Raw genomic sequence first — 13,731 nt, 5'->3', positions numbered from 1 at the left:
CTTAACGGATTAGATGATTACCTCATGATTATCGATGATATCCGGACGTAATGTGTATCCTCCTAAGCACATTATTTTCTACCGACATCTCGCGATGTTAGGTACCGTGGGAGGGATTGGCTTGACCAATAGCGGGAAACCCGCACTCATTTTTCAAAATTCAGAAAATCCAAAAAAATCGGAAAACGTGTCTAGTATTAAAAACTAGGATGATATTTTCAAAACCATAAAACGTTTTCATCAAGGTCCTGATTTCCCTAGGATCAAATTTTTCGGATACTTGGCTCTAATCTACCAAAAATGTGTGTGTGTGTTTCCATTGTGTATAAAGCGTGCGTGTGATTTCAATAAAAGTGTACTATACTTAAAGCGTGTATTTCCATTGTGTATATAGCGTGAGTGTGTTACTTAAAGCGTGTGTTTCATATAGTGTGTGTTGTGTTTTATATCAACATGTGTGTTTCGTGTGCTTCGAGTGATTCATGTAATTTATGTAATCTATATTGTGTGATTATGATTGATATTGTTCTACTTTGTAACGAAAGAATTGCTCGAGGACAAGCAAGGTTTAAGTGTGGGGTGTTTTGATATTGCTCAATTACATCATATATATCTATCGCAATATCACTTAAAACGCTCTAGAATCGAAGATAATGAAGGTGATCTACAAGTGATAAGCCAAGATGCGCGAATTTGTATCGGAAGAATGATCTGCAAAGAATTTTGATGATTTATGACATTGGTCGATCCCGATACGAGTTAGGGTCAAGGTAGCACTCTAAAATGATAAAACAAGGCTTCCGATATGTTAGGCTTCGTCCAAATGAGCTAATATTAAAAAGAAAACGAAACAGTGCCCTTTAGCTAAGCAGGACGCCGTCCAGGGAATGGGGACGCCGTCCTGCCCTTTGATGTGGGACGCCGTCTTGGACAGTCGGGACGCCGTCTAGGTCTGTTTATCGGGACGCCGTCCTGCCTTTTGGGACGACGTCCCGTAGTAGGTGTACCCGACTTTTCTGCTTTTTACCTAATTTCTCCACTTTAAAACTTCATTTTTGGGACTGTTTCAAGAGAGTTACGCACCAGAGAGTTTTAGAGGCGATTTTCAGGAGCTATTTGGAGAATTCCAACCTCTTTGAAGAGGCTCAACATCAAGGCATCATCCATCAACATCTTCTTCATCCAAGAACTCTTGTTCTTGTAGGTTATTTACTTGTTCTCAGCAATGATTTCAGTTAATAATTTGATTGTATTGTTGTCTGTTACCATGATTGTTGGCTAGTTTCTATAATGTTTGTCTAGATTAATAACCAAGGTATTGGATGTAATCTTATTGATTGAATGTATTATGCGTGATAGATTGAAGCTTGAATTGAGAACCATGCTTATTGTTGTTAAAACCATTTGTATCTAGTTAATTGATATGTTGTTGATAAAGAGAACTCTTGTTGATGTATCATATTGATTTACAATCAACTTGTCTTAGATTGATTGTATGCTAAACCGGACCAAGGGGGTAAACTAGATTAAAACGGTTAAACAAAATAGGAATGAATTGTGTAGAGCGAACGCAAAGACAATTGTTATTCAAGTCTTTGATCTTGTTGATCAACTAGTCACAAACGAAAAGGTCTAAGTTATAGGGAACCCTCGCTTAGTAATTCTAGTTTGAGTACTTGCTAAAGAGAACTCTTGGCAAGTCGATTTAGGTGATTAGCATACTTATAGTTATTTGATTACAAATACAAAAACTATAGTGAAAAGGGAACCCTTGATCTTGTTATTGTATTTGCGTGTTTATCCGAGAGAACTCTTAGTGAACCTATTAGATAACTACACACATAATTATTCAATTAGGGCTTAATATCTAATTTACATCCAATACCGAGGGTAAAATATCTAGATAAACATTTCATCTCTTTGATTTAATTCAAAACTATCTTACTTGCTTTATTTGCACTTATTATCATTTCATAAACTTAAAAGACAAAAATATTGTTTTTTACATTTAACCTTCTTTGATTTGGCTAAATCGTTAAATAGCCACAAAACATAAAACTTGTACTTTTACTTTAATTCACTTAGTTAATCATAATATAGTTTCTAATTCTAATTTGACTGATATAACTGTCCTTGGAACGATACACGGAACTAAACCAGTTTCTATACTACTACACGATCGGGTACACTGCCCGTTAGTGTGTAGCAATCTCTAAAACCGGTATTTTCCATACGATAATTCATATACCACTTTTCGCACATCAATTGTCAACGAAAGCACTATTGTAAACTATTATATACGGTGATTGTCTATATGTAGAAATCATCAGATGTCGAAAACCTTTGATTTAAATATACATTTATGGTGTGCCTTTTCAAAAGAATGTAATGTTTACAAAATGTATCATATAGAGGTCAAATACCTCGTAATGAAATCAATGAATGACGTGTTAGTCCATATGGATTTGGAGCGATCGTCACATGTTTAAATCTTAATTGCAGATTCAAAAGCAATTTCAATTAACGTCAATCATAATTCAGTTGATCATATCTCTTAATCCGTTCATCGAAACTATTCGATATCTAAATGAAAAGTCATTGATTTTTCGTCAACTTTTCAAAAACATGCATATCATATACCTTTTACCAGTAACATATGTATTTAATTCGAGATTCATCATAAACTGTTTAACGACGAAATTTAGCATACAAGCATGTATAAATATATATACTCGAGCACTAGACATGGATACACAATTATTATATAAAAGATAAAATATGAGTGCTTACGTATCAATATTGAGATTTAATATTGTAGGAAAGTACGTAGACGTAATTGAGATGATAAACACTAGATTTGATTCACAAATATACCCCCGAACATTACTCATAATCTCCTTGGAAATAACCCATAATTTCCTTAGCTTTAACCCGTTTAAAAATCCATTTTAAAAGTGACACGCTCATAACCTCGTCGTAGTAGTTTATGTATAATACTAATAATACTAATTAATAATACTAATAATAATAAGATTAATAATAATATTAATTTTAATAATAATAATAATAATATATAAATATATACATAGAGAAAGATATCGAGAGATATAGATTGATGAAACTGGACCAGATCGAACGAGCTTTTATAGGTGGCCTGAATTTCCCTGCCATGCGATTGCATGGCTGTTGTGAGGGGACTCCATGCGATCGCATGGACCCCTTTTCCAGCTCATATATGATTTTGTAATTTAGTTTGTCGACGTAATTAAATATTAATATATATATATAATATATATTTAATTTATATAATTAATTATATATTATATTAAATTTACGTGCATAGTTGACTTGTAACTTTTGCTCCGATAAGTCGTACGTCGTCACTCGACTTATGTCCCGGTTCCGGTTTTTCGAACGTTCCTTTGTACGCTGAGAAAACTTGTAATTTACATTTTGAGACACGTACCTTTGTCAAAATATAGCCTTAAATTATCCCTAAATTATATCACTAGAATTGTAACGTATACACTTGAGTGTTTTGGTCATTTACTTCGATAAATCATCGTCTCGCTATTTGTTAATATATATATAATATATACATTTTCATTTTGAAATAGTGTTTACTGTAGCAAAGTTACTGTAGCAAAGTTTTTTTACTGTAGCAAATAGTGATTTTCAAAAACACTGTAGCTTTTTGGGTACTGTAGAAATTCGAAAATACTGTAGCAAATTAGTGTTTTACTGGTTTATCTTAAACGTTTTAGTTAACTTATCTAAATATTAATCGAATCAATAATCGAATGTTAATATCGTTTACTAAATAACTTGAAATCATATATATATATATATATATATATATATATATATATATATATATATATATATATATATATATATATATATATATATATATGCACATTAAGTTATATATATATATTGTTCGTGAATCTTCGAGAACAGTTAAAGAATAATTGATTACATGAATATAGTTCCAAAACTTTGAGACTCAACATTACAGACTTTGCTTATCGTGTCGAAAACATTAAATCATTTAAAGATAAAGTTTAAATTTGGTCAGAAATTTTCGGGTCATCACAAGGATCTTTGATATTGTGGTATGGTGTACGTTTATGAGGATTATTTGCTTCTGTATCCCATTGTGCTTTTTTCCCACGATATCCCGAACGACTAACTCGAGCATACTTTTCTTTTCCTTTTTTGAAAGCGTTTTGCCTGCCTTTTTCTCTTAGTTTCTACACAGTTTTAATGCGCTTAAATGCCATTTTCAAAGTGTTACAATATCACAATGTACCTCCAAACCTGATACAAATCAAATGAATAGCACTTACTCGTCTAACAGGCGTATCTTCGATTTCACAAACTTTTTTCCATTTTTCTGGAGTTATGAAATCGTAATCTTTTACTTCCACATAAGGAAGCTTGCCTTCATCCATATACGTTCTTAACTTGCACTTAAATCTCGTAAATGCTGTGTTGCATTTTTGTAGTGTTGTTTTTCGTGCAAAATCGTCTTCAATATTATGAAGTTCCTGTATAACTTAAACTAATGTAAGTGTTGAATGTTGTAACATATATAAATAAAAAGTAATTAAACAAAATCTTAGATTTTAATACCTTTATTTTGCTCCATAAAGTTTGTTTCTGATCAGGAGACACATGCTTCCAATCGTTTACAAGGAAATCACAAGTGCTCCTAGTTAAAACACCAATGTTGCTCGAAAAAATAGCTTGGTTTTTTCCAATAGCTTGGCCAAACTCGTCAAATTCAATCTTCAACTGAACAACAGCTGACTTCTTTTTCAGTTTGTTTACACTTCTTTTTTTATTTTTTTGTTGCATCTGTACACAAAATGCAATAGAAAAGATACACATCTAAGCACATGCATATACAAATTAAGATCATAGTACAGAAAACACAGGCTTATACACCTTAATATTATTTCAAACACATGCAGTCTTATTATTGTGTTATGAATAATACATCAAACATATCACACATACGCAATATGCAATAACAAGGAAATTGACCGAACTCATAACCAAACCCATTTCAAAGTCTAATTGCGCGACAATAATATTCATATTTTTTTCTGAACAAAAAAAAAGTAATAAATTTAGATTATCAAATATACAAAATTAATTATTAATTATAATTTCTGATAGGAACTAACCTTAGAAATAAACTCTCTTGAAATACGTTGCTTTGTGTAAGCCATGGTAGCAAAGTAGAATCGTGCAGAGACTGAATCTAAAATAGAACAGGAGTCGAATTGGGTATCGAACAATTAGGGTTTACAGATTCAAGGGATTTGGGTTACTTCGCGGTTTTTTTTAGAACACAGAAATGATAATGAGGTAATGGGATTATGATCGATAACTCAATTGATTTTGATTTGGGGTTTTTTTTAACAGTAGGCCATACGTGATGTTTTTTTTTAGAAAATAAATGTAAAGTTGTCAGGTTAACACAATTGCTTAGATGGTTAGGATGTTGCTTGGTAGAGAGGAGGTCGTGAGTTCTAGTCCATTTTCCAACTTTTTACATTCTTTATTATTTTAATAATGTATTAACTTTTTCAATGTTGCTTGTAGATGGATCAGAATACTTGGATGTACGAGATAGGTCGCGCTACCTCTGAGTTTATGGATAGTGTTGATGAATTTATTACAGTTGCTGAGACTGATCAACTAGAAAAAGGAAACACCACAATTAGTTGTCCTTGTAAGAAATGCAAATATGCACGGTGGTATGCTGATTCAACCGGTATCAAAAATCATCTAATTGCACACGGATTTATGAGAGGGTACACATGTTGGTCTTTTCATGGTGAGTCATTAGCTGACCTTAACCCGTCTGTTTCGGATAACGATACCGATAATGAAGAAGATTCATACAATAGTGACAATAATGTTAATTTTGATGACATGTTTGGCGATTTGGATATGGAGGATAATGTTGCTGATAAGTATCATGACAGATTACAAAAACTATTTGTTGATGTAACAACCCGACTTTTTTCGTTAAAAACTTAACAACTGTCTGTTAAATTCAACGTTTTTCCACGCTAAATTTTTTTTAAAAAAAAGAATATATATATTATTACATAAGTTTTATAGGTGTTAAATAAAACACTACAATTAGTGTAACCAGAAAAAAAATAATAAATAAATAAAATAATAATAAAATAAAATAATTTTTTTCCCAGAGAACGAAACGTATGAGTACTTAATATAAATATTATATTTTACAATAATTGAGTTCTAAAATCATTTTAATTAATTAGTATACTCTTAAATTAAACTCGGGGGATTATTTTAAACACTTATATTTTCAATAAAAGACATATATTATTTAGTTTAAAAATATATTAAATAAGTATTTATGAAAAACACCAACTAGGTACGATGTCTAGAATTTAAAAGGTTTCGAACAATATATATGTAAATGTATTTTATAAATATAAAAATTTACCAATTATTGAATCATATTAAAATAAAATACATTAGGTTTTAGATATCGGATAAAAATTTAATTATAACCCGTGATTACATAGTAATACCCGTGTTTAATTATTATACCCGTGACTACACATTATTACGTCTGTGATATCAATAATTGAGATAGATTTATCACCCGTGACTCTTTATCCCATCTATATTATTAAACCTAATTCATTTCATCTAACACACACGTACATAGACTCTCTCCTTAAAATACCGATTACTATTTATCATCATCATCGATCTTCTTTCCTTATAAACACCTTCAAGAAATCACTTGATCATAAAATCGTTTATATATTCGGACTCCTCTCGAAGAGCTCTACTCAGCCATACCAACAATTTCTTGATTTGTGTAAGTTTTAAAAACTCTAATTTTCTAGTTTTCATATTTTTGTTACATATTAGGTAGATATAGTGTCTAGTGCTCAAGTCCTTGTATGTATGCATGATATTGTTCGTTAATTTGATCATTTGTTGACTTGTTGATGAATCACGAATTTGAATGGTATGCTACTGATATGAACATGATATTTTCAGTTTATGAAATACTTATAAATGAAATCCTTGTGAAAAACTATTAATTTTAGGCTCAAGAATCACTTGATTTCGTTTAGAATTGCTTCCGGTATGATTAATTGAAGTTTAACATGATATTACATGAAATCCGAATTGTTTTGCCATGTTTCTGGAATTTTGACTTTGTTATCTGTAAATATAAGTATGTAGATGGATTACTATTGAAAAACTACTAATTTTAGGCTCAAGAATCAATTGATTTCGTTATCGTATGCTCCCGATATGTTAAATTGAAGTTTTCATGTGATCTTGCTATGAATCCGAATTTTCTGAGATGAATGCTTTATGATTGAGTTTGTGAACTGATGTTAGATGTATATATAATTGAAAAATACCCAAGATAGACTTAAGATTCATGTTAATCGGATATGTATAGCCCTCGTTATGGTTAATTAAAGGTTTGTGATTTTGATGCTTAAAAATTTATTTCGGTTTAAAAATTCGTAATTGAAACTGTGAATCTGGGAAAGTATGCTATATATTCAGGTCCGGAGAGGTATATAGTTGTATTGCTTGCGGGAAAAAAACATTTAGTTTTCATTTAGATATTGTCCAATTCCGATAAAAGAATCAAAATCTATGGCCAAATTAAAGTTAGAATTTTATATTATTTAAAACCGGACAGAACAGTTTCATTGGGATGCGTGCGACCTGATCTCAGAATTCTGGGTTCACGGTTGCGTGCGTATCGAAAAATTAATAAGTTTAGACTCCAGAAACGCGTCATTTGGATACTTTTTGGATTTGATATGATTTTTCAAAGTTTATACATGAGTACCGAAACGATTCAGCATTAAAGCCTGGTACGTTTTTAGTCACTGTGAGCTTTCTGTTTAGGGTTAGAGGTTGTTCTTCGGATATGTTATAGTCGACTAAATTTCGGAGATTTTGGCGCGTATTTCAAGTCAAATGGACCTGTACTTATTTTTATAAAAATTCTGGAAGTTGACTACATTATTTAAGCTAAATAATATGTGCAATTGACTTTGTTTGACCAAATGGGTTTAATGGGTCAAAATGGGTAACGGTCAGTGTAGAAAAGTCCCAAACGTCGATTTAAGTAAGTTTAAAGGTTGTGGTGTTTAATTAATAAGTTGTGGCATGTTTTGGTCAAAATGGGTGTTTATGACCCATTTGGGTCATACGAGCCTACTTTGACCCATATGCGAAATTTTGAGAACCAAAGGTATGTAACACATCCCGTATATTGATTTAAGTATGTTTGCAAGTTTTGGTGCTTTAAAAATAAGTTTGGGTCAAATTTGGTTTAAAGAAAGTTTTATGACTCATTCGGGTCAAACGTGCATAAATTGACCCATATGCATAATTTTGGAAAACGAAAGTCACCAACACATCTAAAATGTCATTTTTGAGGTGTGATAAAAATTTGGTTAAGTCAGGTCAGCCGGATTCAAATTTGGATCGTCAACCGAAAATTTTAGTATTTTAACAAAATTATCAAAATGACTCTCGGACCTACTTTGAGGACTCGCAAGTTAAAATCAGTTAAGTTTAGATAAAAAATATTATTTGATATTGAAAGTATTTGCGAAAAGCTTTAAAACGATATATTATTTGTATAATTTTGTTGAGTCTAAACAGGTATAAAACAAGCGAGAAAATGGGCAATCGTTGCTGATTTTGAACACTTACCAAAAATTTTATCAGCATTTTATGTTTCGGGAGACTGTTTTCGCGAGGTCATAACTTTAAAACCGTAACTCCATTTTTGTCAAATAAACTGTCTATAGAAAGGTGGGATGACATACTTTCCAATGGTCATGACCTAAGGTATTATATCAAATTTGGTGGGACCCGGAATCAGCTGCAAAATACTAAAAAATACATATATGTAAATAATATAAATTTTTCTAAGTAAAAATGAATAACTTAAGTTTGACCTATGTTTGACTACTTGATCAACTTGTGTAATTTTATGCGGTTGTTGACTTGTGTTAATCATGTTGACTGTGTTTGACTTGCGTTTGACTTACATTTGACTTACTTTGACTTGCGTTGACTTTTGTTGACTTTTGCTAAATTTTGATAAATTTATGAGTCGGACTTGAGCAATAGGACTATACGAACCTTATGACCTGACCTAGCTTGTTAGACATTTATTAACCAACATATATTCTTTAGGATGAGGTCTACGGTTACTTGCATTCCGAGTATTGGTTACATCTACGTGAATTGTTTATTGGGCTACAAAGGTGAGTTTCATTTGCTCCCTTTTTAATTGCTTTTGCAATATATATTTTTGGGCTGAGAATACATGCGCTGCTTTTATAAATGTTTACAAAATAGACACAAGTACTTAAAAATATATTCTACGTTGAGTTGTACCACTGGCATACTTCCCTGTAGCTTGGTAACTACTATTTACATGGGTATTGTAAACGCGAATCCTGTTGATAGATCTATCGGGCCTGACAACCCCAACCGGACTGGACGACCAGTATTCAACGGTTGCACAGTACTTCGTTTCGGTAACTACACTTGGTACGGTGTAGTGAGATTTCATAATAAAGGGAATATGCGACGTTGATTAAATGTTAAGTATGGTTACCAAGTGCTCAACCACTTAGAATGCTTTACATACACTTGCGAGTGTATTATGTTTATGATTATGAAATCTTGTGGTCTATTGAAACTATTGATAACGGTTGTTACGATAAACCTATGAACTCACCAACCTTTTGGTTGACACTTTTAGCATGTTTATTCTCAGGTCTTTCAAACGTGCTTCCGCTGTTTGCTTGCTATTTGCTCAAGGTGCTGCATGGAGTCTTTTATGCCATATTTTCAAAAAGACATTGCATTCAAATATTAATGTTATAATCTGTTATTAAATAAATTGATGATTTAGTCATTTTGTATAAGTTGTCATATATATTTGGGATATGTCTATATTTTGGTAAACTTTCTATGTATAGAAAGTATGTTTTTTTTTAAATGAATGCAATGTTTTATCAAAACGTATCATATAGAGGTCGAAACCTCGCTGTGGGACCGTAGATAACGTACCGCGTCAATAGCGATTTTGGCGGGTCGTTAGAGATGGTATCAGAGCGGTGGTTTTAGGGAATTAGATGCATTAGTGTGTCTGACCTGGACCGTTAGGATACATTAGTGATCTAGTCTAGAACCGTGTCGTTATACTTATATGTGATTATGTGCACATTCTGACTTTAATATAACATTATTACTACTATCGGTGAGAAAGTATTTCTCCTTTCGATTTCAAGACTTTTCCTGCTCATACGAGTTCATTTTTAACGCCCCGATTAGTGAAGCCAGGAAGCGTCCTTCAGGACTTTCGAAATTCCCGACATTCCTACGTGAGTTATCATTTGTGATATATTATGTGCTTATGTGCTTCGATTAAGAAATTCTGAACATCTCGATTTGTGAACCGAAAGGCATCATTTCCGACGTACAAAGATTCTTCATATTTTCCAAGACATTCTTATGACGTTCCCTTTCAATATTATCAATTATAATATTATATTCTCGTACTATTTTTAGTGCACCTTTTTTTTTGAAATCATTTTGATTTATAAATTCTGGAAAACGACACTTGAGTTTTATATCCATAAATATTCTGGAGTAATGTTGGAATAGAAGCATGAGTTAGTGCAATATGATGACAGTTGATCGCGTGATTATATTACAGTAAGTCATGCGGAAGTTCTAATAGAACGTGATGGTGGTAAAGTTTGATCAATCTTACCCTTACCATGTATCATGTTACATGACTCCTTTATTTTCTCTGCTGACATCTGAATATACTAAGACTCTATATGTGACATCATTTGAAGTCACATATGATTTTTCGTATTTGTCATATCATACTTGTACTCCGAACAGTTCATCCGAAGGTATTCGTCCTTAAAGGAACATGATTCCGTTTTACCCAACTTTCATACTTAACTACAAGATGCTCGGTCTTACTACGTCAAGATGAACAATCTATCCTCACTTGTTTCCTAAACGCCGTTTAATCACACCAACCAAAATTTCGGGACGAAATTTTCTTTAAGGGGTAGGTAATGTAACAACCCGACTTTTTCCGTTAAAAACTTAACAACTGTCTGTTAAATTCAACGTTTTTCCACGCTAATTTTTTTTAAAAAAAAATATATATATATATTATTACATAAGTTTTATAGGTGTTAAATAAAACACTACAATTAGTGTAACCAGAAAAAAAATAATAAATAAATAAAATAATAATAAAATAAAATAATTTTTTTTCCAGAGAACGAAACGTATGAGTACTTAATATAAATATTATATTTTACAATAATTGAGTTCTAAAATCATTTTAATTAATTAGTATACTCTTAAATTAAACTCGGGGGATTATTTTAAACACTAATATTTTCAATAAAAGACATATATTATTTAGTTTAAAAATATATTAAATAAGTATTTATGAAAAACACCAACTAGGTACGATGTCTAGAATTTAAAAGGTTTCGAACAATATATATGTAAATGTATTTTATAAATATAAAAATTTACCAATTATTGAATCATATTAAAATAAAATACATTGGGTTTTAGATATCGGATAAAAATTTAATTATAACCCGTGATTACATAGTAATACCCGTGTTTAATTATTATACTCGTGACTACACATTATTACGTCCGTGATATCAATAATTGAGATAGATTTATCACCCGTGACTCTTTATCCCATCTATATTATTAAACCTAATTCATTTCATCTAACACACACGTACATAGACTCTCTCCTTAAAATACCCATTACTATTTATCATCATCATCGATCTTCTTTCCTTATAAACACCTTCAAGAAATCACTTGATCATAAAATCGTTTATATATTCGGACTCCTCTCGAAGAGCTCTACTCAGCCATACCAACAATTTCTTGATTTGTGTAAGTTTTAAAAACTCTAATTTTCTAGTTTTCATATTTTTGTTACATATTAGGTAGATATAGTGTCTAGTGCTCAAGTCCTTGTATGTATGCATGATATTGTTCGTTAATTTGATCATTTGTTGACTTGTTGATGAATCACGAATTTGAATGGTATGCTACTGATATGAACATGATATTTTCAGTTTATGAAATACTTATAAATGAAATCCTTGTGAAAAACTATTAATTTTAGGCTCAAGAATCACTTGATTTCGTTTAGAATTGCTTCCGGTATGATTAATTGAAGTTTAACATGATATTACATGAAATCCGAATTGTTTTGCCATGTTTCTGGAATTTTGACTTTGTTATCTGTAAATATAAGTATGTAGATGGATTACTATTGAAAAACTACTAATTTTAGGCTCAAGAATCAATTGATTTCGTTATCGTATGCTCCCGATATGTTAAATTGAAGTTTTCATGTGATCTTGCTATGAATCCGAATTTTCTGAGATGAATGCTTTATGATTGAGTTTGTGAACTGATGTTAGATGTATAGATAATTGAAAAATACCCAAGATAGACTTAAGATTCATGTTAATCGGATATGTATAGCCCTCGTTATGGTTAATTAAAGGTTTGTGATTTTGATGCTTAAAAATTTATTTCGGTTTAAAAATTCGTAATTGAAACTGTGAATCTGGGAAAGTATGCTATATATTTAGGTCCGGAGAGGTATATAGTTGTATTGCTTGCGGAAAAAAAACATTTAGTTTTCATTTAGATATTGTCCAATTCCGATAAAAGAGTCAAAATCTATGGCCAAATCAAAGTTAGAATTTTATATTATTTAAAACCGGATAGAACAGTTTCATTGGGATGCGTGCGACCTGATCTCAGAATTCTGGGTTCACGGTTGCGTGCGTATCGAAAAATTAATAAGTTTAGACTCCAGAAACGCGTCATTTGGATACTTTTTGGATTTGATATGATTTTTCAAAGTTTATACATGAGTACCGAAACGATTCAGCATTAAAGCCTGGTACGTTTTTAGTCACTGCGAGCTTTCTGTTTAGGGTTAGAGGTTGTCCTTCGGATATGTTATAGTCGACTAAATTTCGGAGATTTTGGCGCGTATTTCAAGTCAAATGGACCTGTACTTATTTTTATAAAAATTCTGGAAGTTGACTACATTATTTAAGCTAAATAATATGTGCAATTGACTTTGTTTGACCAAATGGGTTTAATGGGTCAAAATGGGTAACGGTCAGTGTAGAAAAGTCCCAAACGTCGATTTAAGTAAGTTTAAAGGTTGTGGTGTTTAATTAATAAGTTGTGACATGTTTTGGTCAAAATGGGTGTTTATGACCCATTTGGGTCATACGAGCCTACTTTGACCCATATGCGAAATTTTGAGAACCAAAGGTATGTAACACATCCCGTATATTGATTTAAGTATGTTTGCAAGTTTTGGTGCTTTAAAAATGAGTTTGGGTCAAATTTGGTTTAAAGAAAGTTTTATGACTCATTCGGGTCAAACGTGCATAAATTGACCCATATGCATAATTTTGGAAAACGAAAGTCACCAACACATCTAAAATGTCATTATGCACGTTTGAATCCGGCTGACCTGACTTAACCAAATTTTTATCACACCTCAAAAATGACATTTTAGATGTGTTGGTGACTTTCGTTTTACAAAATTATGCATATGGGTCAATTTATGCACGTTTG

The 13,731-nt window shown here is 31.7% G+C and overlaps 1 pseudogene; it reads right to left on the bottom strand.

Moving 5' to 3' along the window:
- Positions 1–5,237, bottom strand: part of LOC139853663 (probable cyclic nucleotide-gated ion channel 5) — a 35,499-nt pseudogene extending 30,262 nt beyond the window's left edge.
- Positions 5,238–13,731: the final 8,494 nt, after the last annotated feature.

The sequence above is a fragment of the Rutidosis leptorrhynchoides genome, chromosome 6, assembly GCF_046630445.1.
Source record: "Rutidosis leptorrhynchoides isolate AG116_Rl617_1_P2 chromosome 6, CSIRO_AGI_Rlap_v1, whole genome shotgun sequence".
In the NCBI taxonomy this organism is placed as follows: Eukaryota; Viridiplantae; Streptophyta; class Magnoliopsida; order Asterales; family Asteraceae; genus Rutidosis; species Rutidosis leptorrhynchoides.
Note: the sequence above shows the minus strand (reverse complement) of the source record. Positions and strands in the feature narration are given on the sequence as shown.